This window comes from Stegostoma tigrinum, chromosome 1 (assembly GCF_030684315.1).
Source record: "Stegostoma tigrinum isolate sSteTig4 chromosome 1, sSteTig4.hap1, whole genome shotgun sequence".
Classification (NCBI taxonomy): Eukaryota; Metazoa; Chordata; class Chondrichthyes; order Orectolobiformes; family Stegostomatidae; genus Stegostoma; species Stegostoma tigrinum.
The window spans coordinates 44,857,541-44,879,241 of NC_081354.1; the positions used below are offsets into that span (position 1 = coordinate 44,857,541).

General features: G+C 43.0%; 1 protein-coding gene across 1 annotated transcript in view; it reads left to right on the forward strand.

Moving 5' to 3' along the window:
- The window catches only part of LOC125458575 (neuropeptide Y receptor type 5-like), a 29,619-nt gene that overhangs the window by 3,389 nt on the left and 4,529 nt on the right, over positions 1 to 21,701 (forward strand). The window contains exon 3 of the mRNA XM_059645036.1: positions 9,063 to 9,135. The gene's annotated coding sequence lies outside the window, so the exon portion shown is untranslated. The remainder of the gene's footprint in view (positions 1 to 9,062; positions 9,136 to 21,701) is intronic.

Sequence of the window (21,701 nt, forward strand, 5' to 3'; positions counted from 1 at the left end):
GGACAGCAAAAAGGGGACATGAGACAGCTTTGGTTGATAGGGTTCAGAAGAATCCAAGTGGATTCTACCACTACATTAAGGACAAAATGGTAACTAGGGCAAGAATAGGCCCATTAAAGATCAGCAAGGCTGCCTATATGTGGAGCCACAGGATTAAATTAGATTAGATTAGATTAGATTCCCTACATTGTGGAAACAGGCCCTTCGGCCCAACAAGTCCACACCACCCTTTTATAAAAGGGAGATGGGGTAGATAATAAATGAGTATTTTACATATTGTGTTTCTTGTGCAGAAGGATGTTGAAGCTAGAGAACTTGAGGAAATAAACATGAATATCTTGAAAAATGTCCATATCAGAGGATGAGGTGCTGGATGGCTTAAAACGCATAAAGGTGAATAAATCCACAGTTGCACCACTACCTAAGAAGGGTGGTAAGGAAAAACCAGGGAACTACAGGCCAGTGAGTCTGACATCGATGGTGGGCAAGTTGTTGGAAGGAACCCTGAGGGACAGGATTTACTTGTATTTAGAAAGGCAAGGACTGATTAAAGATAGTCAACATGGCTGTGTGTGGGAAATCGTGTCCCACTAACTGAATTGAGTTATTTGAAGATGTAATGAAGAGGATTGGTGAGGGCAGAGTGGTGGATGTGATCTACATGGATTTTAGTAAGGCATTCAACAAGGATCTTCATGGTAGACTGGTTAACAAAGTTAGATCATACAGAACACAGAGAGAACTAGCTATTTAGATACAGAACTGGGTCAAAGGTATGACACAGACAATGGTGGTGGAGGGCTGTTTTTCAGATTGGAGGCCTGTGACCAATGGTATGCCTCAAGGATTGGCGCCGAGTCCATTACTTTCTGTCGCTTATATAAATGTTTTGGATGTTAACATAGGAGGCAGGGTTAGTAGGTTTGCGGATGACACTACAATTGGTGGTGAAGCGGACATAGTATTTTGAAAGCTGAGTCACAGGTAGATGGGATAGTGACGAAGATGTTTGGTATGCTCACTTTTAATGGTAAGTGCTTTAAGCCTAGTAGTTGGGAAATCATGTTGCAGCTGCGCAGGACATTGTTTCGGCCACTTTTGGAATATTGCATGCAATTTTGGTCCATCTCCTATAGGAAGGATCGTGTGAAACTAGAAAGGGTTCAGAAAAGATTTATGAGAATGTTGCCTGGGTTTGAGCTATAGGGAGTGACCGAATAGGCTGGGGCTATTTTGCTTGGAGTATTGGAGACTGAGGGGTGACGTTGTAGAGTTTTACAAAAGCATGAGGGGCATGGATAGGGTAAATAGGCAAGGTCTTTTCCCCAGGGTGAGCACGTTCAAAACTGGGGGCATAGGTTTAGTGTGCTGGGGAAAGATATAAAAGGGACCTAAGGGGCAACTTTTTTGCACAGAGGGACCGTGCGTATATGGAATGAGCTGTCAGCAGAAGCAATGGAGGCTGGTACAGTTACAACTTTTAAAAGGCATCTGGATAGGTACGTGAATGGAAAGAGCTTAGAGGGATATGGGCCAAATGCTGGAAAATGGGACTAGATTAACTTAGGATATCTGGTCAGCATGCTGTACAGCTCTATGACTGCATGATTCTATGACATGATTTTAAGTTTATGAAGATAGGAGGCCGACTAAAGTGCACTGCAATAGCCAAGCCTCAAACAAGGAAAGGCAATGGAACAGGCTGTCAAAAGTAGGTGAGCTGAGTCAGAGGGGGTACTCACTTGAGGTAAGTAGGAGGTCTGAATGTTAGATTAAAGTATAGGCAATATGTCATTTCAGGGCCAATGATGTCAAAATTGAAATCGATTTAATTCTTTCTCAGATGTACAGGAGAGGGAGGTGAGTCATTGTGAGGTTGTGGAATTTGTGGCTTAAGATGATAAATCTTATTGATGAAGATTCGGATCAAATAGAGAAAACTTAGTGATATTAACAATCAATTCACCTTGATGTGATTGCATCAGAACCATGGTTTAATGATAATGAAGTGTGGAGCTGGATGAACACAGCAGGCCAAGCATCATCTTAGGAGCACAAAAGCTGACGTTTTGGGCCTAGACGCTTCACCAGAAAAGGGGGATGAGGAGGGGGTTCTGTAATAAATAGGGAGAGAGGGGGAGGTGGGTTCAAGGTGGATAGAGGAGAAGATAGGTGGAGAGGAGACAGACAAGTTAAAGGGGTGGGGATGGAGCCAGTACAGGTGAGTAGAGGTGGGGAGGTAGGGAGGGGATAGGTCAGTCCGGGTAGGATGGACAGGTCAATGGGGCGGGATGAACATAGAACATAGAACATTACAGCACAGTATAGGCCCTTCGGCCCTCGATTTGGTGTCGACCTGTCATACCGATCTCAAGCCCATCTAACCTATACCATTCCATGTAAGTCCATATGCTTGCCCAATGACAACTTAAATGTACCTAAAGTTGGCGAATCTACTACCGTTGCAGGCAAAGCGTTCCATTCCCTTACTACTCTCTGAGTAAAGAAACTACCTCTGACATCTGTCCTATATCTTTAACCCCTCAATTTAAAGCTATGCCCCCTCGTGCTCGCCATCACCATCTTAGGAAAAAGGCTCTCCCTATCCACCCTATCTAACCCTCTGATTATTTTATATGTTTCAATTAAGTCACCTCTCAACCTTCTTCTCTCTAATGAAAACAGCCTCAAGTCCCTCAGCCTTTCCTCGTAAGACCTTGCCTCCATTCCAGGCAACATCCTAGTAAATCTCCTCTGCACCCTTTCCAAAGCTTCCACATGCTTCTTATAATGCGGTGACCAGAACTGTACACAATACTCCAAGTGCGGCCGCACCAGAGTTTTGTACAGCTTCACCATAACCTCTTGGTTCCGGAACTCGATCCCTCTATTAATAAAAGCGAAAACACTGTATGCCTTCTTAACAGCCCTGTCAACCTGGGTGGCAACTTTCAAGGATCTGTGTACATGGACACCGAGATCTCTCTGCTCATCTACACTGCTAAGAATCTTACCATTAGCCCTGCACTTTGCCTTCCGGTTACTCCTACCAAAGTGCATCACCTCACACTTGTAAAGTTAGGAGATAGGAAATAGAGCTGTTGCTTGAGGTGGGAGGAGGGGATAGGCGAGAGGAAGAACATGTTAGGGAGGCAGGGATGAGCTGGGGTCATTTTGGGAAGCAGTGGGGGTGAGGGGAGATTTTGAAGCTTGTGAAATCCACATTGATACCATTGGACTGCAGGGTTCCCAAGCGGAATATGAGTTGCTGTTCCTGCAACCTTCAGGTGGCATCAGTGTGGCATTGCAGGAGGTCCAGGATGGACATGCCATCTAAGGAATGTGAGGGGGAGTTGAAATGGTTTGTGACTGGGAGTTGCAGTTGTTTGTTGCGAACCTAGTGTAGGTGTTCTGCAAAGCGGCCCCCAAGCCTCCACTTGGTTTCCCCGGAGTAAAGGAAGCCACAACAGATACAGCGGATGCAGTATACCACACTGGCAGATGTGCAAGTGAACATCTACTTGATGTGGAAATTCATCTTGGGGCCTGGGATGTGGGTGAGGGAAGAGGTGTGGGGGCAAATGTAGCACTTCCTGCGATTGCGGGGGAAAGTGCTGGGTGTGTTGGTGTTGGAGGGGAGTGTGTAGCGGACAAGGGACCCCTGGAGAGAATGGTCTTTCCAGAAGGCAGACAAGGGTGGGGATGGAAAAATGTCTTTCGTGGTAGGGTCGGATCGTAGATGGCGGCAGTGTTGGAGGTTGATGCATTGTACCCAGAGGTTGGTGGGGTGGTATGTGAGGGTGAGGAGGATTTTTTTTGGCAGTTATTGCAGGGACAGGGTGTGAGGGATGCATTGCGGGAAATGCAGGAGACACGGCCGAGGGTGTTCTCGACCACTGCAGGGGGCAGGGGATGTTGCTGTCCTTGAAGAACAACGACATCTGAGGTGTACAGGAGTGGAATGTCTCACCCTGGGAGCAGATGCGGCGGTGGCGAAGGAATTCGGAATAAGGGATGGAATTTTTGCAGGAAGGTGGATGGCAGGAGGTGTATTCTAGGTAGCTTTGGGAGTCGGTGATCTTGAAATGGATGTTGATTTCTAGGTGGTTGCCTGAGATGGAGACAGAGAGGTCCAGGAAGGGGAGGGATGTGTTGGAGATGGTCCAGGTGAACTTGAGGTTCGGGTGGAAGGTGTTGGTGAAGTGGATAAACTGTTCAAGCTCCTGTTGGGAGCATGAGGCGGAGCTGATACAGTCGTCAATGTAACAGAGGAAGAGGTGGGGTTTAGGGCCAGTGTAGGTACGGAAGACGGATTGTTTCACATAACCTACAAACATGCAGGCATAGCTTGATCCCATGTGGGTACCCATGACCACCCCCTTTGTCTGTAGGAAGTGGGAGGAATCGAAAGAGAATTTGTTGAGTGTGAGGATGAGTTCAGCTAGGTGGATGAGGGTGTCGGTGGAGGAGGACTGATTGGGCCTGTGGGACAGGAAGAAGCGGAGGGCCTTTAAGGCCATCTGCATGGAAAATGCAGGTGTATAGGGACTGGATGTCCTTGATAAAAGTGAGGTGTTGGGGATCGGGGAGTTGGAAGTTCTGGAGGAGGTGGAGGGTGTGGGTGGTGTCACGGACATTGGTAGGGAGTTCCTGGACCAAGGGGGAGAAAATGGAGTCCAGATAGGTGGAGATGAGTTCGGTGGGGCAGGAGTAGGCGGACACAATAGGTTGACCAGGGCAAACGGGTGGTGCGGATTTTGGGAAGGAGATAGAAGCGGGCGGTGCGGGTTTGGGGAACAATGAGGTTGGAGGCTGTGGTTGGGAGGTCACCTGAGGTGATGTGGTTGTGGCTGGTTTGAGAGATGATAGTTTTGTGCTCGGGGGTGGGGTTATTATCCAAGGGGTGGTAGGAGGAGGTGTCGCAGAGCTGATGTCTGGCCTCAGCAATGTAAAGGTCAGTGCACTATACTACAACTCCTCCTCCCTTGTCTGTGGGTTTGATGGTGAGGTTGGGATTGGAGCAGAGGTCTGCACGTTCTGCAGGGGAGAGGTTGGAGTGGGTGAAAGGGGTGGAGAGTTTGAGGCGGTTGATGTCTCGATGGCAGTTGGAGATGAAGAGGTCAAGGGAGGGCTACCTCCGAACATCATCCTGCCTCCTTGACCTGTCCGCCCTCCCCAGAATGACCTACCCCCTCAGCCACTTCGCCAACACCTTCCACCCCAACCTTAAGTTCACCTGGACCATCTCCAAAACATCCCTCCCCTTCCTGGACCTCAGTGTCTCCATTTCAGGCAACCACCTAGAAACTGATATCCATTTCAAGCCAACCGACTCCCACAGCTACCTAGAATACACCTCCTGCCATCCCCCATCCTGCAAAAGTCCCATCCCTTATTCCCAATTCCTTCGTCTCCGCCACATCTGCTCCCAGGATGAGACATTCCACTCCCATACGTCTCAAATGTCCTCATTCTTCAAGGACCGCAACATCCGGCCCACCCTGCAATGGTCGGGAACGCCCTCGACTGTGTCTCCCATATTTCCCGCAATGCATCCCTCACACTCTGTCCCCGCAATATCTGCCAGAAAAAATCCCCCTCGCCCTCACATACCACCCCACCAACCTCTGGGTAGAACGCATCATCCTCTGACACTTCCGCCATCTACAATCCGACCCCACCACAGACATTTTTCCATCTCCATCCTTGTCTATCTTCTGGAAAGACCCCTCTCTCCGGGAGTCCCTTGTCCGCTCCACAGTCCTCTCCAACCCCACCACACACGGCACCTGCCCCTGCAACCGTAGGAAGTGCTACACTTGCCCCCACACCACCTCCCTCACCCACATCCCAGGCCCCAAGATGACTTCCCACATCAAGTAGATGTTCACGTGCACATCTGAATGGATATTGCCATCTTTTCATTACATTGGTGTACTGATCCTGCTGAAAATGTCATTTTGGCTGGGTATTTACTAAAGTAATTAAGAAGGTTTTTCTTAACTTCTAAATTTGTAATGAAAAAGATGATATCAATCTCGCTTCATCCACTTCATTCTAGCTGGAATTGGAAGAAATGAATTGGTGTGGAGGCTAACAAGGAACAAACATATACTAACATGTAGGCAAAATGGAGAAGCAAATTGTAAAAAGGAGCAAGTTGAATCTGGATAACCGAAGGTTATACTGGTGGGAAAGTGTTGCATACAACCTGTAATGGTATTCAAGACACATTGTGGACGGTAGTGCTTAAAAGTATAGAATATCTGCAGTTAAGAAATCAACATTAAAAAGCTATTGACACATATTTTCTGAGGCACACATACAAAACTCAGGGAACTGGTTAAAAAAAACCGAAAAACTGTGTAAGCCGGAAATCAGAAACAAAAATAGGAATTGTTGATGAAACTCATCAGGTTTGGCAGCAGCTTTAGAGAGAGACAGAGTTAATATTTTGTATCCAATGACTCTTCTTCAGGAGTGATTATAATGAGGTAAAGGTTGATATATATGCTGACAGTGGGGTGAGGGTAGGAGAAAAAGTAAATGATATGTGGAGATGGAGCCCAGAGAAAGACAAGAGCAGAGTTGATGTTTCAGTTCGAATAACCCTTGCTCAGATTAGAGTCAGTTCTGAAGCAAGATCACTCAACCCGAAATGCCAACTCTGATTTCTCCCCACTTGTTGAGCTTTTCCAGCACTTTTCTGTTTTGTTTCTGAGTTACAGCATCTGCAGTTCTATCGCTTTTTTTTAAAAAAAGAGAACAGCGGTTGAACAGAGAAAGGAATGGGTAATGGTTAACCTGGGAGAATCATTCATTGCTAATTATTGAAGTCGATGTTGAGTCCTGAAGGCTGAATGGTCCTGAAATTGAAAATGAGATGCTTTTCTTCCAGCTTGTGCTGAGAATTACTGGAGCTAGAAGAACAATATCACTTTCCCCTCTGGGACTCTGTAGCCTTTAGAACTTAATGTCGAATTCAGTAACTTTAGGGCTTGAACACCTCCTTCCATGTCCTTTCCACAGTCATTACTCTCCAGGACTTGTCATTACATGAGCTACCATTGCAACTAGTCCATAGTCAGCCACTTGTGGCATGTATCAGCAGTTAGTGATTCCCTCAGGCTGACCATTACCCATTACTTTTTCTGACCAACTGCTGTTCTCATTCTCTGGATTCCATCTCCATCTATTATTTACTCTTCCTCACTCCTCACTCATCTTCAGCACCTCTACCAACCTTTTCCTAGCAACAAACAATTGTGAAGAAGGGTCATTTGACCCAAATTTGTTAACTTTGCTTGCTTTTCATGGATGCTATCAGACTGTTGAGTTTCTCCAATAATTTCTGTTTCGGTGCTGGAAACTGTCAACCATTGCAAATTTAGGTTGACACATATATGGTTAACAGCTTAACAAATGACTCAGTTCCATTATGCCACATATTTATGCATTGTAATACATCCATCTGTACTGAAAGTGCATATTACTCCATCACAGTATTTCAGAGGAAAATTAATATTTATAAATGTAACATTTGAGTATTTCAGCTGGAAATAAACTTACAATAAGTGCAAGTAGAAGAAATCAGTTGATCTACAGAAAGACAGTGCATTGTTACAAGTGACACCAATTTCTGTTGATATATCATTTCAGAATTACTTAGGTGTTGCATTAAGTCGCTTGTTATGGATATTACTTCTGTAGCAGTTCGAAGGAATCTGTTGACATTTGCTTGCTAAAAAAATGTCATGAATTCAAAATTACTGCAGCAGTGCAATCTTTACACTGAATTCAACATTAGTCAATGGGAATCGGAGGAAAACTCTCCACTGGTTGAAGTCCTACCTGGTGCAAAGGGAAATGGTTGTGGTTGTTGGAGGCCTATCATCTCAGCTCCAGGACATCTCTTCAGGTGTTCCTCAGGGTAATGTTTTTGGCTCAACCATCTTCAGTTGTTTGACCAATGATCTTTCCCCAACACAAGGTCAGAGTGAAGATGTTTGCTATAACTGCACAATGTTCAGCACCATTTGTAATTCCTCAGACACTGAAGCAGCCCATATTCAAATGCAGCAAGACCTGGACAATTTTCAGTCTAGGGTTGATAACTGGTAAGTGATGTTTGCACCACGTAAATGTCAGGCAATGATCATTTCCAACAAATGAGAAAATAACTAACTAACTATCTCACATTGGTATTTAACAATGTTTCCATCACAGAATTACTATTAACAACATTTCAGTGTTGTCATTGACCAGAAACTGAATTAGACTAACCATATAAATACTATGGTTATAGTCACAGGTCAGAGGCATGGAATTCTGCAATGACTAACTCACCTCCTGTCACCCCAATGCTTGATCATCACACACTTGTCACAAATCAGGATTAGAATACTCTCCAGTTGCCCTATAACAACACTCAAGAAGATGGACACCGCCCATGCTGCTTGGTTAGCATCCCATCCATTATCACCTTCAACATTCAGTCCCTTCACAATTGACACAATGATAGTGGTGTATATCGTCTGCAAGATGCACTGCAGCAAATCACCCAAACTCTTCTTCCAAACCTGCAACCTCCATCATTTATAGGACAAGAACAGAGGATGCATGAGAATACATGTTCTCCTCCAAGTGACTGGCCATTCTGTCTTAGAACTCCTACTAGCTAGGTTAGAATTCCAGCAGTCCATTCCTGTGAATATATGTTTTAAATTTCTACTGGTATGCTTTGAGTTTCCCTTCACCCCAAGGATTGAAGCAGCTCAAGAAAGCAACTCACCGTTGCCCACTACAGGGCTTGTAGAGCCAATAAATTCTCAATGATACATTCCACGAACAATTGAAAAAAATAACAATGGGAATATATGTCAGTTCTTCCGAATTAATGCCTTTCTAATAATTCTTATGTTGATTTGTTGACAAGAACTAATGTAGTCCATTCTTTAAACTAATTAAGGATTCTTGATTCAACATTTGTGCTAGTTGTTACTTGGTAATACAGAGCTTGAGATTTGCACTCAGAATTCAGAATTCACTCTTTGTACTCACAGTTCACAAGAATAAAAAAGGTCAAGAAGAAAACCAGCATTTGTACAATTTGGACTGGAGACTGCTGATTGCTTGGTAAGTTGACTCTGACTGGTGTAGGCATTGTCATGAAAAACATACCAATTAAAGCTGATTGACACTTAACAGTCAAGCCTTGTTAAATTGTAAAGCAGATAGGTTGACACTAATTGATCAGCCGAAGAAATGAGCCAACAAATGGCTGCGACCTGCTTTGCTGAGTTGAACCAGGCACTGAGTTTATAAATGTTCTTTCTGTCTTCAACGAACAAGGTTCTACGTCCAAGTGCTCATTTGACATTGCTAGCCAATTCACCAAAGTAGCACTCAAAAAAGTTACAAACATCTGAGCTGCAACATTATATCATGAAGGTCTAAAATCACAATTGTTTGAGTCAGTATTTGTGAGGTCAGTTTTATGCATGTCCAAATGGTGCTTTTGCCACAAGAGCCCCAAAGGGCTACTGCGCAGGAATATCTTTGTTGGGTTCCATGAGAAATGTTTAGGATAGAATGACAAGTAACCTCATTTCCCCTTACACTTCTGATATGTTGATGATATGTTTACTGCATTTGAAACTGCAACTGCATGTAAGAATTCCCTTAATGGGTTCCATCCTTTTCTCAAATTAACTTTCGAAATGGAGCAGTCAAATGAATTCCTTCTTCCTTGATGTCCTAATTGAAAAATCAGTCTGGGAGTTCAACTAATGTCTAAAGAAATCTTACCTTCATCAGTCATATAAACATTGGGATTGCAACAGCTTGATACCTTACTAGAAATGTCATAAATAGGGCCCAAACCATTTGATCAATATGCAAACTTTATGCTGAAATAAGGCTCATCAAAGATATCCCGCATAATAATCACCACCCTAATCAGATAAATTCCTGTATATTGCACAAAATCATAGAAGGCCCAAAGGGGTCACTTGTGATCCTGAAAAGTGACCAGTCTATCTCAGACACTTGAAAGAAAGATATTGCAAAGGTTTAAGCAACTGCTGAAACTGGCTGTTTCACATTGGTCCAATACTGTAGCAACACAAGTGGTGTTTGCTAATAATAGAATGTTGCTGCCAAATCCAAAGGATATTCTCTCTGAAATATTAATGAGTCATGTAGTACATGATGTGATTCTGCAATTGGACAACAATACTGGATTATTCTAAATTTGTAAGGAATTATCCTGACAATCAATTTAGGATTATTATCAAAGAACAAGTTAAAGGACGACTGAAAGATTGTAAAATGGAAAGCTTTAGAGAGTAAATTCCAAAGATTGCTGAAATCATGGCTGCTAATACTAGAACATAGAACATAGAGCATAGAACAATACAGTGCAGAACAAGCCCTTCGGCCCTCGATGTTGTGCTGACCTGTGAACTAATTTAAGCCCATCCCCCTACGCTATCCCATCATCATCCATATGCTTATCCAAGGACCGTTTAAATGCCCCTAATGTGGCTGAATTAACTACATTGGCAGGCAGGGCATTGCACTCTGAGTAAAGAACCTGCCTCTGACATCTGTCTTATATCTATCACCCCTCAATTTGTAGCTATGCCCCCTCATACAAACCAACGTCATCATACTAGGAAAAAGACTCTCACTCTCTACACTATCTAATCCGCTGATCATCTCGTATGTCTCTATTAAATCCCCTCTTAGCCTTCTTCTCTCCATTGAGACCCCAAACAAGTCCCTCAGCCTTTCCTCATAAGAGGTTCGCTCCAGACCAGGCAACATCCTGGTAAATCTCCTCTGCATCTTTTCCAATGCTTCCACATCCTTCCTGTAATGGGGTGACCAGAACTGTACATAATATTCCAAGTGATGCCGCACTAGCATTTTGTACAGTTGCAGCATGACATCACAGCTCCAGAACTCAATCTCTCTACCAATAAAACCTAACACGCCTTCTTAACAGCACTATCAACCTGGGTGACAACTTTCAGGGATCTATGTACGTGGACACCAAGATCCCTCTGCACATTCATACTGCCAAGAATCTTTCCATTTACCCAGTATTCTGCCTTCCTGTTATTCTTCCCAAAGTGAATCACCTCACATTTATCTGCGTTGAACTCCATTTGCTACCTTCAGCCCAATTCTGTGGTTTATCCAAGTCTCCCTGCAACCTACAACATTCTTCCATACTGTCCACCACTCCACCGACTTCAGTCTCACCTGCAAACTTACCTTCCCAGCCACCTATGTCTGCGTCCAAGTCATTTATAAAGATGACATGCAGCAGTGGTGCCAAAACAGATTCTTGAGGCTCACCACTAGTAACTGGACTCCAGGGTGAATATTTTCCATCAACCACCACTCGTTACCTTTTTACAGAAAGCGAGTTTCTAATCCAAACTGCTAAATCTCCCTCAACCCCATGCCTCCGCATTTTCTCCAATAGCCTACCATGTGGAATCTTATCAATGGCTTTACTGAAGTCCACGTACACCACGTCAGCTGCCCTACGCTCATCCACATGCTTGGTCACCTTCTCAAAAAACTCAGTGAGGTTTGTGAGACACGACCTGCCCTTGACGAATCCATGTTGACTATCTCCAATCAAATTATTACTTGCTAGATGATTATAAATCCTATATGGATGTGAGTTTGCTCGCTGAGCTGGAAGGTTAGTTTTCAGACGTTTCATCACCATTCTAGGTAATATCATCAGTGAGCCTCTGATGAAGCGCTGGTGTTATGCCCCGCTTTCTATTTATCTGTTTAGGTTTCCTTGGGTTGGTGATGTCATTTCCTGCATTGGTCATTTTGTGGCTAGTTGATGTTCATGTATCCTGGTGGCTAGCTTTTGTGGCTAGGACACATGAACATCAACTAGCCACAAAACGACATGACCCACAATCACTACTATCCTTTCATACAGATGAGGAAGGACACCACTTTGATTGGGACAACACATCCATCCTAGGACAAGCCAAACAGAGACACCCACGTGAATTCCTAGAAGCATGGCATTCCAACCAGAACTCCATCAACAAACACATTGATTTGGAGCCAATCTACCATCCTCTGAGAAGAGAACAGGAAATGACATCACCAACCCAAGGAAACCTAAACAGATAAATAGAAAGCTGGACATAAGACCAGCACTTCATCGGAGGCTCACTGATGATGTTACCTAGAATGGTGACGAAACGTCTGAAAACTAACCTTCCAGATCAGCGAGCAAACTCACATCCAGAAATTCAACCTGAGCTACAAATCTTCTCAAAACTCGATAAATCCAATATCTTATAATCCTTTCCAAAAATTTCTGACAACAGACGTAAGGCTCAATCATCTATAATTACTTGGGTCATCTCTACTGCCCTTCTTGAACAAGGGTACAACATTTACAATCTTCCAGTCCTCTGGTACTAAACCTGTAGACAATGATGACTCAAAGATCAAGACCAATGGCTCCGCCATCTCCTCCCTAGCGTCCCAGAGAATCCTCGGAAAAATCCCATCTGGCCCAGGGGATTTATCTACCTTCACACCTTTTAGAATTGATAACATCTCCTCCTTATTAACCTCAATGCTTTCAATTCTAATAGCCTGTAACTCAGTCTTCTCCTCTACAATTTTCTCTTTTTTCTGCTTTAAAACAGATGAGAAGTACACGTTTAGCACCTCTCCGATCTCCACAGGGTCCACAACAACTTCCCACTTCTGACTTTGACTGGCCCTATTCCTACCCTAGTCATCCTTTTATTCCTCACATACCTATAGAAAGCTTTAGGGCTCTCCTTTATTCTACCTGCTAATGTCTGCTCATGTCCCCTCCTTGCTCTTCTTAACTGTCTCTTTAAATCCTTCCTAGCTAATCTGTAACTCTCCATTGCCTCATCTGAACTATCTCATCTCATCGTCACATAAGCCTCCCTCTTCCGCTTAACAAGAGATACAATTTCTTTGATAAACCACAGCTCCTTTACCTTATCACTTCCTCCCTGCCTGGCAGGGACATACCTATCACGGACATGCAATATCTGTTCCTTAAACCAGCTCCTCATTTCGATTGTCCCCATCCCCTGCATTTTGCTACCCCATTTCTATGCCTCCTAAGTCTTGCCTAATTGCATTATAATTGCCCTTCCCCCATTTATAACTCTTGTCCTGTGTCCCTTTCTATCGCTAAACTAAACGTAACCAAATTATGGTCACTCTCTCCAAAGTGCTCACCTACCACGAAATCAATTTAAATACTACAACATTTAAAATTAGGGATGGGCAATAGCTGGATATGAAGAAGCACAAAGATCTCTGAGGGTTGTAGTGTTTAAGGATGTTTGGTAGCAAGAGAGGAGCAAAGTCATGGAGGAGTTTGAAAAGCAGAATGAGAGTTTTATCATCAAGGTACTTCCAGATTGAGAGTCAGTGAACACAGGAGCGATGGTTGAAGAGGACTTGGTCCAAGTTAGGATAGAGCCAATTTAGGTTTGGATAACCACAAGTTTATTGAAAACAGATGATGAGGAGCGACCAGGACTGCATTGGGAGGCTTCTGGATACCAAAAACATGGATGTGGGTTTCAGCAGGAGATGAACTGAAGCAGGAACAGCAATGGACAAGAGCTGGGTACAGGCTAGCAACACAAGATCTTATTTCTGCTATAATACTACAAACACATTTCCGTTTAGCTCATAATGCAACATCAATTTTCCATCTGTCACACTTCATATTCCCAGGTTTCTTTCTATCAAAATGCATCTTCCAGTTCTCCACTTGAGCTTGTCTGGACTCTTTCCTTATTTGTGAATGTTGATATTCAGTATTTTGCACTACTCCCAAAGGTAACTTGTACATTCTAAATTTTGTTTGATTAACAGGTTATATTAATGAAACATGGGGCCCTATATTAGAGGAATACAAAAAGTATTTTGATTGAAATGACTTTTGTTCAGCTAGTAAGAAAGTTACGACCTTATGTATTTTTCAAAATGAAAGAAACAAACTATTTGTGTGTATAACATTTTTTGTGATATTATATATAGTGGCCATACAATTGCACAATATATTCCCGTAAATCTACCAATCTAGCTGCCGATCACGTCTCAAGATTTCACATGCATTATGAAACCAAATATGACATCAAGAAGGAACATATTGGCAGAAACAGCTATCTATTGCATAAATGTTGAACCGGTTGCTGATCATAATTCAAATGAAAATATTCTATACTTTATAAGTGGATCCAATAAACTAATGTTAAGGCCTTATTTAATTCACAATATGGGATGGGAACCAAAATTGTAGTTCGACTATAGAAAAGGTTGAGCGTAGGGTGATCCGAAATAAAGTTTCAGGGAAGCAAGATGGCACCAGCAAGCAAGAAGTTGGATTGAAGTGTGTCTACTTCAATGCCAGGAGTGTCCAGAATAAGGTGGGTGAACTGGCAGCATGGGTTAGTACCTGGGACTTCGATGTTGTGCCCATTTCGGAGACATGGATAGAGCAGGGACAAGAATGGTTGTTGCAGGTTCCGGGATTTAGATGTTTCAGTAAGAACAGAGAAGATGGTAAAAGAGGCGGAGGTGTGGCGATGTTGGTCATGGACAGTATTACAGTTGCAGAAAGGATGTTTGGGGACTTGTCAATGAGGTAGTATGGGCTGAGGTTAGAAACAGGAAAGGAGAGGTCACCCTGTTGGGAGTTTTCTATAGGCCTCCAAATAGTTCCAGAGATGTAGAGGAAAGGATAGCAAAGATGATTCTCGATAGGAGTGAGAGAGACAGGGTAGCTGTCATGGTGGACTTCAACTTTCCAGATATTGACTGGGAACACTATAGTTTGAGTACTATAGATGGGTCAGTTTTTGTCCAGAGTGTGCAGGAGGGCTTCCTGACACAGTATGTAGATATGCCAACAAGGGGCGAAGCCACATTAGATTTGGTACTAGGAAATGAGCCTGGCCAGGTGTTAGATTTGGAAGTAGGTGAGCACTTTGGTGATAGCGATTACAATTCTGTTATGTTTACTTTAATGACGGAAAGGGATAGGTGTATACCACTGGGCAAGAGTTATAGCTGGGGCAAAGGCAATTACGATGAGACTAGGCAAGATTTAGGGAGCATAGAATGGGGAAGGAAACTGCAGGGGATGGGCACATTAGAAATATGGAGCTTATTCAAGGAAGAGCTCCTGTGTGTCCTAGATAAATATGTACCTGTCAGGCAGGGAGGAAGCTGTAGAGTGCGGGAGCCGTGGTTTACGAAGGAGGTGGAATCTCTAGTCAAGAGGAAGAAGAAGGCTTATGTTAGGATGAGATGTGAAGGCTCAGTTCGGGCGCTTGAGGGCTACGAGGTAGGCAGGAAAGACCTAAAGAGAGAGCTCAGAAGGCGGATAGGATCAGGGTAAACCCTAAGGCTTTCTATAGTTATTTAAGGAATAAAAGAATAACGAAAGTAAGATTAGGCCCAGTCAAGGATAGTAGTGGTAAGTTGTGTGTGGAGACAGATGAGATAGGGGAAGCGCTAAATGAATATTTTTCAACAGTATTCTCTCGAGAAAATAACAATGTTGTCGAGGAGAATACTGAAATACAGGCTACTAGATTAGGTGGGATTGAGGTTCACACGGAAGAGGTATTAGAAATCCTTCAGAAGGTGAAGATAGATAAGTCCCCTGGGCCGGATGGGATTTATCCTCAGATCCTCTGGGAAGCCAGGGAGGAGATTGCCGAGCCTTTGGCACTGATCTTTAACTCATCATTGTCTACAGGAATAGTGCCAGATGACTGGAGGATAGCAAATGTGGTTCCCCTGTTCAAGAAGGGGAGTAGAGACAACCCTGGTAATTATAGACCAGTGAGCCTTACCTCAGTTGTTGGTGAAGTGTTGGAAAAGGTTATAAGGGATAGGATTTATAATCATCTAGAAAAGATTAAATTGATTAGGGATAGTCAGCACGGTTTTGTGAAGGGAAGGTCGTGCCTCACAAACCTATTGAGTTCTTTGAGAAGGTGACCAAACAGGTAGATGAGAGTAAACCGGTTGATGTGGTGTATATGGACTTCAGCAAGGCGTTCGATAAGGTTCCCCATAATAGGCTATTGTACAAAATGCGGAGGAATGGAATTGTGGGAGATATAGCAGTTTGGATCGGAAATTGGCTTGCTGAAAGAAGACAGAGGGTGGTAGTTGATGGGAAATGTTCATCCTGGAGACCAGTTACTAGTGGTGTATCGCAAGGGTCGGTGTTGGGTCCACTGCTGTTTGTCGTTTTTATAAATGACCTGGATGAGGGCGTAGAAGGATGGATTAGTAAATTTGCAGACGACACTAAGGTCGGTGGAGTTGTGGATAGTGACGGAAGATGCTGTAGTTTGCAGAGAGACATAGATAAGCTGCAGAGCTGGGCTGAGAGGTGGCAAATGGAGTTTAATGCAGACAAGTGTGAGGTGATGCACTTTGGTAGGAGTAACCAGAAGGCAAAGTACAGGGCTAATGGTAAGATTCTTAGCAGTGTAGATGATCAGAGATACCTCGGTGTCCATGTACACAGATCCTTGAAAGTTGCCACCCAGGTTGACAGGGCTGTTAAGAAGGCATACAGTGTTTTCGCTTTTATTAATAGAGGGATCGAGTTCCGTAACCAAGAGATTATGGTGAAGCGGTACAAAACTCTGGTGCGGCCGCGCTTGGAGTATTGTGTACAGTTCTGGTCACCGCATTATAAGAAGCATGTGGAAGCTTTGGAAAGGGTGCAAAGGAGATTTACTAGGATGTTGCCTGGTATGGAGGGAAGGTCTTACGAGGAAAGGCTGAGGGACTTGAGGCTGTTTTCATTAGAGAGAAGAAGGTTGAGAGGTGACTTAATTGAAACATATAAAATGATCAGAGGGTTAGATAGGGTGGATAGGGAGAGCCTTTTTCCTAAGATGGTGATGGCGAGCATGAGGGGGCACAGCTTTAAATTGAGGGGTGAAAGATATAGGACAGATGTCAGAGGTAGTTTCTTTACTCAGAGAGTAGTAAGGGAATGGAACGCTTTGCCTGCAACGGTAGTAGATTCGCCAACTTTAGGTACATTTAAGTAGTCATTGGACAAGCATATGGACGTACATGGAATAGTGTAGGTTAGATGGGCTTGAGATCAGTATGACAGGTCGGCACAACATTGAGGGCCGAAGGGCCTGTACTGTGCTGTAATGTTCTATGTTCTATGTTCTACAAAATCTCTTACTGATAATTTATCCTGTGCCCTACCACCAAAAACAGCAATTTTTCTGCTCTTCATGACTCTGAATTTCAAACTGAGCAGAGTGAAAATGTTTGCGTTAACACGCAGATGATTTTACCCAGGACCAGAGTCTCCAACAAAATATTGTGCACCTGCCAGACACTCCACATAAAAACAAGGTTTCCAATAAAATTAAGCAGTTTGATTTAAGTGTAGCATTTTGTGAGATGATTTGCTTAATATTGACATAACTAAAATGTAATCTGCACAAAACCAATTCCAAATTACAACTGCAAATTCCAGATATGATTTTCATTCAGACTGTAGAAGCAGTTTGAATAAGTCTTCCAGAAAAAAAAACCCAGAGTTGTTCTGTAAATAAAATATTTCAACTGGCAGCAGGGTCAGAAATTAGAGGACACAGCATTAAGATAATTGGCAAGAACTGAACAGGTGATGTTGAAAGAAATAACACGGTGTGAAATTGGATGAACACAGCAGGCCAAGCAGCATGAGAGCAGCAGGAAAATTTGATGTTTCGGGTCGAGACCCTTCTTCAGATGATGAAATTTGTTTTGCATTGCCGTTTGTTATGTCTTGCAATTCAATGCCTGAAACTGAAGTACATTTAATCGCAACTTCCAAAAGGGAATTCAATATAGTTGAAACAGAAAAACATTGCTTAAAAAACAGGGGAGGGATATGAACTAGATAATACTTTCAAATGCTTACACAATGGGCTAAAAATTCTCTCTTGCAAAATCAATTACCACGTTGTAATTCATTAACTTTGCAAGACAAAAGTTCTATTTTTTCATTGATTCGTGAGAAACTTTGGTAATCTACACTGGCCACTGAAACAGAATCTAGAAAGTAGCTCTTAGCCTGAAATCCATCATAAATTGAAATACTGATCTGAAGAATTTTGTTGTGTGAATGTGGAGTGTGATGGTTCAGCTTTTTAATAACAGGAAATTCAGTTATAGGGTAAACTCTGCATTGTGTCTGTGCACATGCACTGTGGAAGGGCAAAAAAAGTAGCCAACATTTTAGACCCAAACACTGCATGGCATAGACAACAGAAGGAGACAACTTGTGAAAATAACCACAAAAGCAAGTGATATATTAGGATATATTGTCATGTTAACGCAACATGAAACAAAACACATTAAATATTTTTGATCAAGCCCTTGGTTAGCCTCTATTTAGAGTACAATATCAAGTTGATTGTTATAGATCCTGGAAAATCTTATAAGAGAGCCATTGGATTGTTCCCTCGTTAATAAATATCTTCACTATCACAAAAGACTTGGAGAGCTGGGTCATTTTGCTCCACTCATCGTGCACAGTAACCACTTTCTTCTGCACTTGTACTGTACTGTGCATTCAACCTTTCTGTTCCATTCTTAGTTTGTTTAATGATGTAGAAGTGTGGTGTTGGACTGGGGTGGACAAAATCAGAAGTATCATAACATCAGGAGTGTTGACAGGCAGAATAACAAGTCTCTGCAGGTGATCAAATGTGTCAGATGGTGTGAGTAAAGTGGCAACAGCTGAATAGCACGTGAAGGGATAAACTATGATCTGATTAATTGAGGCAGAGAGATGACAAAAAATTAAAAATAGGATGGAACTGGAAACGAACCAAATGGCTGGAGTAACATGATAGGGATAAGAGTCGCATGCCGAGGATCTAACTAAAGTAACAAGTCATCCAAAACTGTACAAACTAATTAAGATAGAGAAATCATAACAAATTATCAAGGTGATGAAAACAGTACCGTAAGGAAAACTTTACAAATGCAGAACAGTATGGTGGGGTAACATGTAGTGCAATATGAACCCAAGATCACGGTCGACACCATCTTCATGGTTACGTAACTTGGCTTTCAGTTGCTGCTAGGGGATTCTGCATTGTTGTGTGCTTCCAAGGCCTCCTTGCAGGATGCTTACCCAAAGATTGGAGGCTGACAGTTCTCAACTGCTGAAGTCTTCCCCAACTGGGAGGGGACATTCTTGTCTGGCAATTGTTTGGCAGTGTCATCTCATCTGTTGTCATAGAATCTGCATGGTCTTGCCAACACTACCATGCCTCAGGTCTTTCTTGCTGCAGCATACAATGTAGACAATATTGGTTGAGCCATATGAGTAAGTGGTAGGTGGTGTTCCCACATATGATGGTCGTATCTGTGTTGATGATTTGACATATCTTGCAGCGGTTGCCATGGCAGGGTTTGTGGCCGCTGTTGTCCTGAAGGCTAGGTAGTTTTCTGCAAGCAATGGTTTGTTTAAGGTTTGGTAGTTGTTTGAATGTGAGAAGTGGAGGCATAGTGATGACCTTGGTGAGATGTCCATCGTCATCGAAGACATATTGATGGCTGTGAAGAACATGGCATAGTTTGTCCACTCTGGCGAAGAACTGGATGACAAAGGGTACTCTATCGGTCATGTCCTGTGTCTGTCTTCTGTGGAGGTCATTGTGGTTTTTCACTATGAACTGTTGGAACTGGCGATCAATGAGTTGTACATCATATCCATTCTTATAATGGCATCTTTCAGCATCTTTAGGTGTCCATCATGTTCCTCCTCATCTGAGAAGATCCTGTGTATGTGCAGGACTTGTCCATAGGGGATGGCTTCTTTAACATGTTTAGGGTGGAAGCTAGAGAAGTGCAGCTTTGTGAGGTTTTCCGTGAGCTTGGAGTAGAGTGAGGTACTGAGGTGTCTGTCCTTGATGGAAAACCATGTGTACAAGAATAAAACTGATTCTGAAGAGTAGTCCAAGGTAAGTCTGATGATAGAATGTTGTGTAGTTATTCTAGTGACTTGTGATCATGAGTCCAGAGGAAGAAAATGTTATTGACGTATCTAGTGTATAGAATTGGTTGGACGTCCTGTGCAGCAAAGAGGTCTTGCTGGAACTTATTCACGAAAATGTTGGCATATTGGGTGCAAATTTTGTCCCCATGGCTGTTTCGTGTGTCTGTATGAACAGCCAGCTGTTGAAGGTGAAGACGTTGTAGTCAAAGATGAAGTGGATACAGGATGGTGTCTGGAATTGGCAGTTGTTGATGTTGAGAACTGGGGATGTTGCAGCGATGCCATCATCCCTACACCTCCACTTGTTATCTTTAAACAACCACCAAATCTTAAACAAACTATAGTTTGCAGAAAACTACCCAACCTTCAGGACGACAGCAACCCTGCCATGATAACCTCTGCAATACATGCTGGATGGTTGACATGGATACTATCATCACACATGGGAACACCACCCACCACATACATGGCAGGTAGTCATATCACTCAACCAATGTTATCAGCCTCATAAGCTGCTGGCTTGGTATTTTGGTGAGACCATGCGGATGCTATGATAACAAATAAATGGACGCTGCAAAACAATCGCCAGACAGGAATGTTCCCTCCCAGTCAGGGAACACTTAAGCAGTCAAGGGCATTCAGCCTCCGATCTTCGGGTAAGCATCCTCCAAGGCAGCCTTGGAGACTCACAACAGTGCAGAATCGCCAAGCAGAAACTGATAGTCAAATTCCGTACCCATGAAGGCGGTCTCAATCGTGATATTGGGTTGATGTTGCTTGACATGTAACCCCACCATACTGTTCTGTATTTATAATTTCTTCCAAGCTGCTCTGTTTTGACGCCATCACCTTGATAACTTGTTTTGATCTCTCCACCTTAATTAGTTTGTACAGTTTTGGATTATTTGTTACTTTGGTTAGACCTTTGGAATGCGACTCTTATCCCTATCATGTTATTCCAGCCAGAGATGATGGGAACTGCAGATGCTGGAGAATCTGAGATAACAAAGTGTGGAGCGTGAACACAGCAGGCCAAACAGCATCATGTTATTCCAGCCATTTGGCTTGTCTCCAGGTCCAGCTTATTTTTAATTTTTTGTAATTATCTCTCTGTTTCAATTAATCAGATCATAGGTCATCCCTTTACTTGCTATTTATCTGGTGGCTCTTTACTTACATTGTCTGATACTTTTGATCACCTGCAGAGACTTGTAATTCACCCTGTTGACATTCCACTCACACCATTTGCATTACCTTTTGATTTTTCTGCCGATAAATTCTGTGCATGTGTGCTTCCCTTCACTCCGATTGATGAAGAAGCAGTACTCAAGAAGCTTGTGATTTCAAAAGTAAACTTTTGGAGTGTAACCTGGTGTCGTGTGATGTCTGACTTTGAATATTTCGTGTTAGCCGATACCATCCCACCAGGCCACAATTGTTGTACCATTTTTTTCACTCAAAAAATGAAAATGAATTTATGTTACATTTTTAAAAACTAATCTCTAACATTACTACCAGTGTTGCATAATAAACACAGCAATTCAGACAACTAAATGTACTATAACCTGTAATTGCTGTAAAATTAATGTCACAGATATGCAATGAG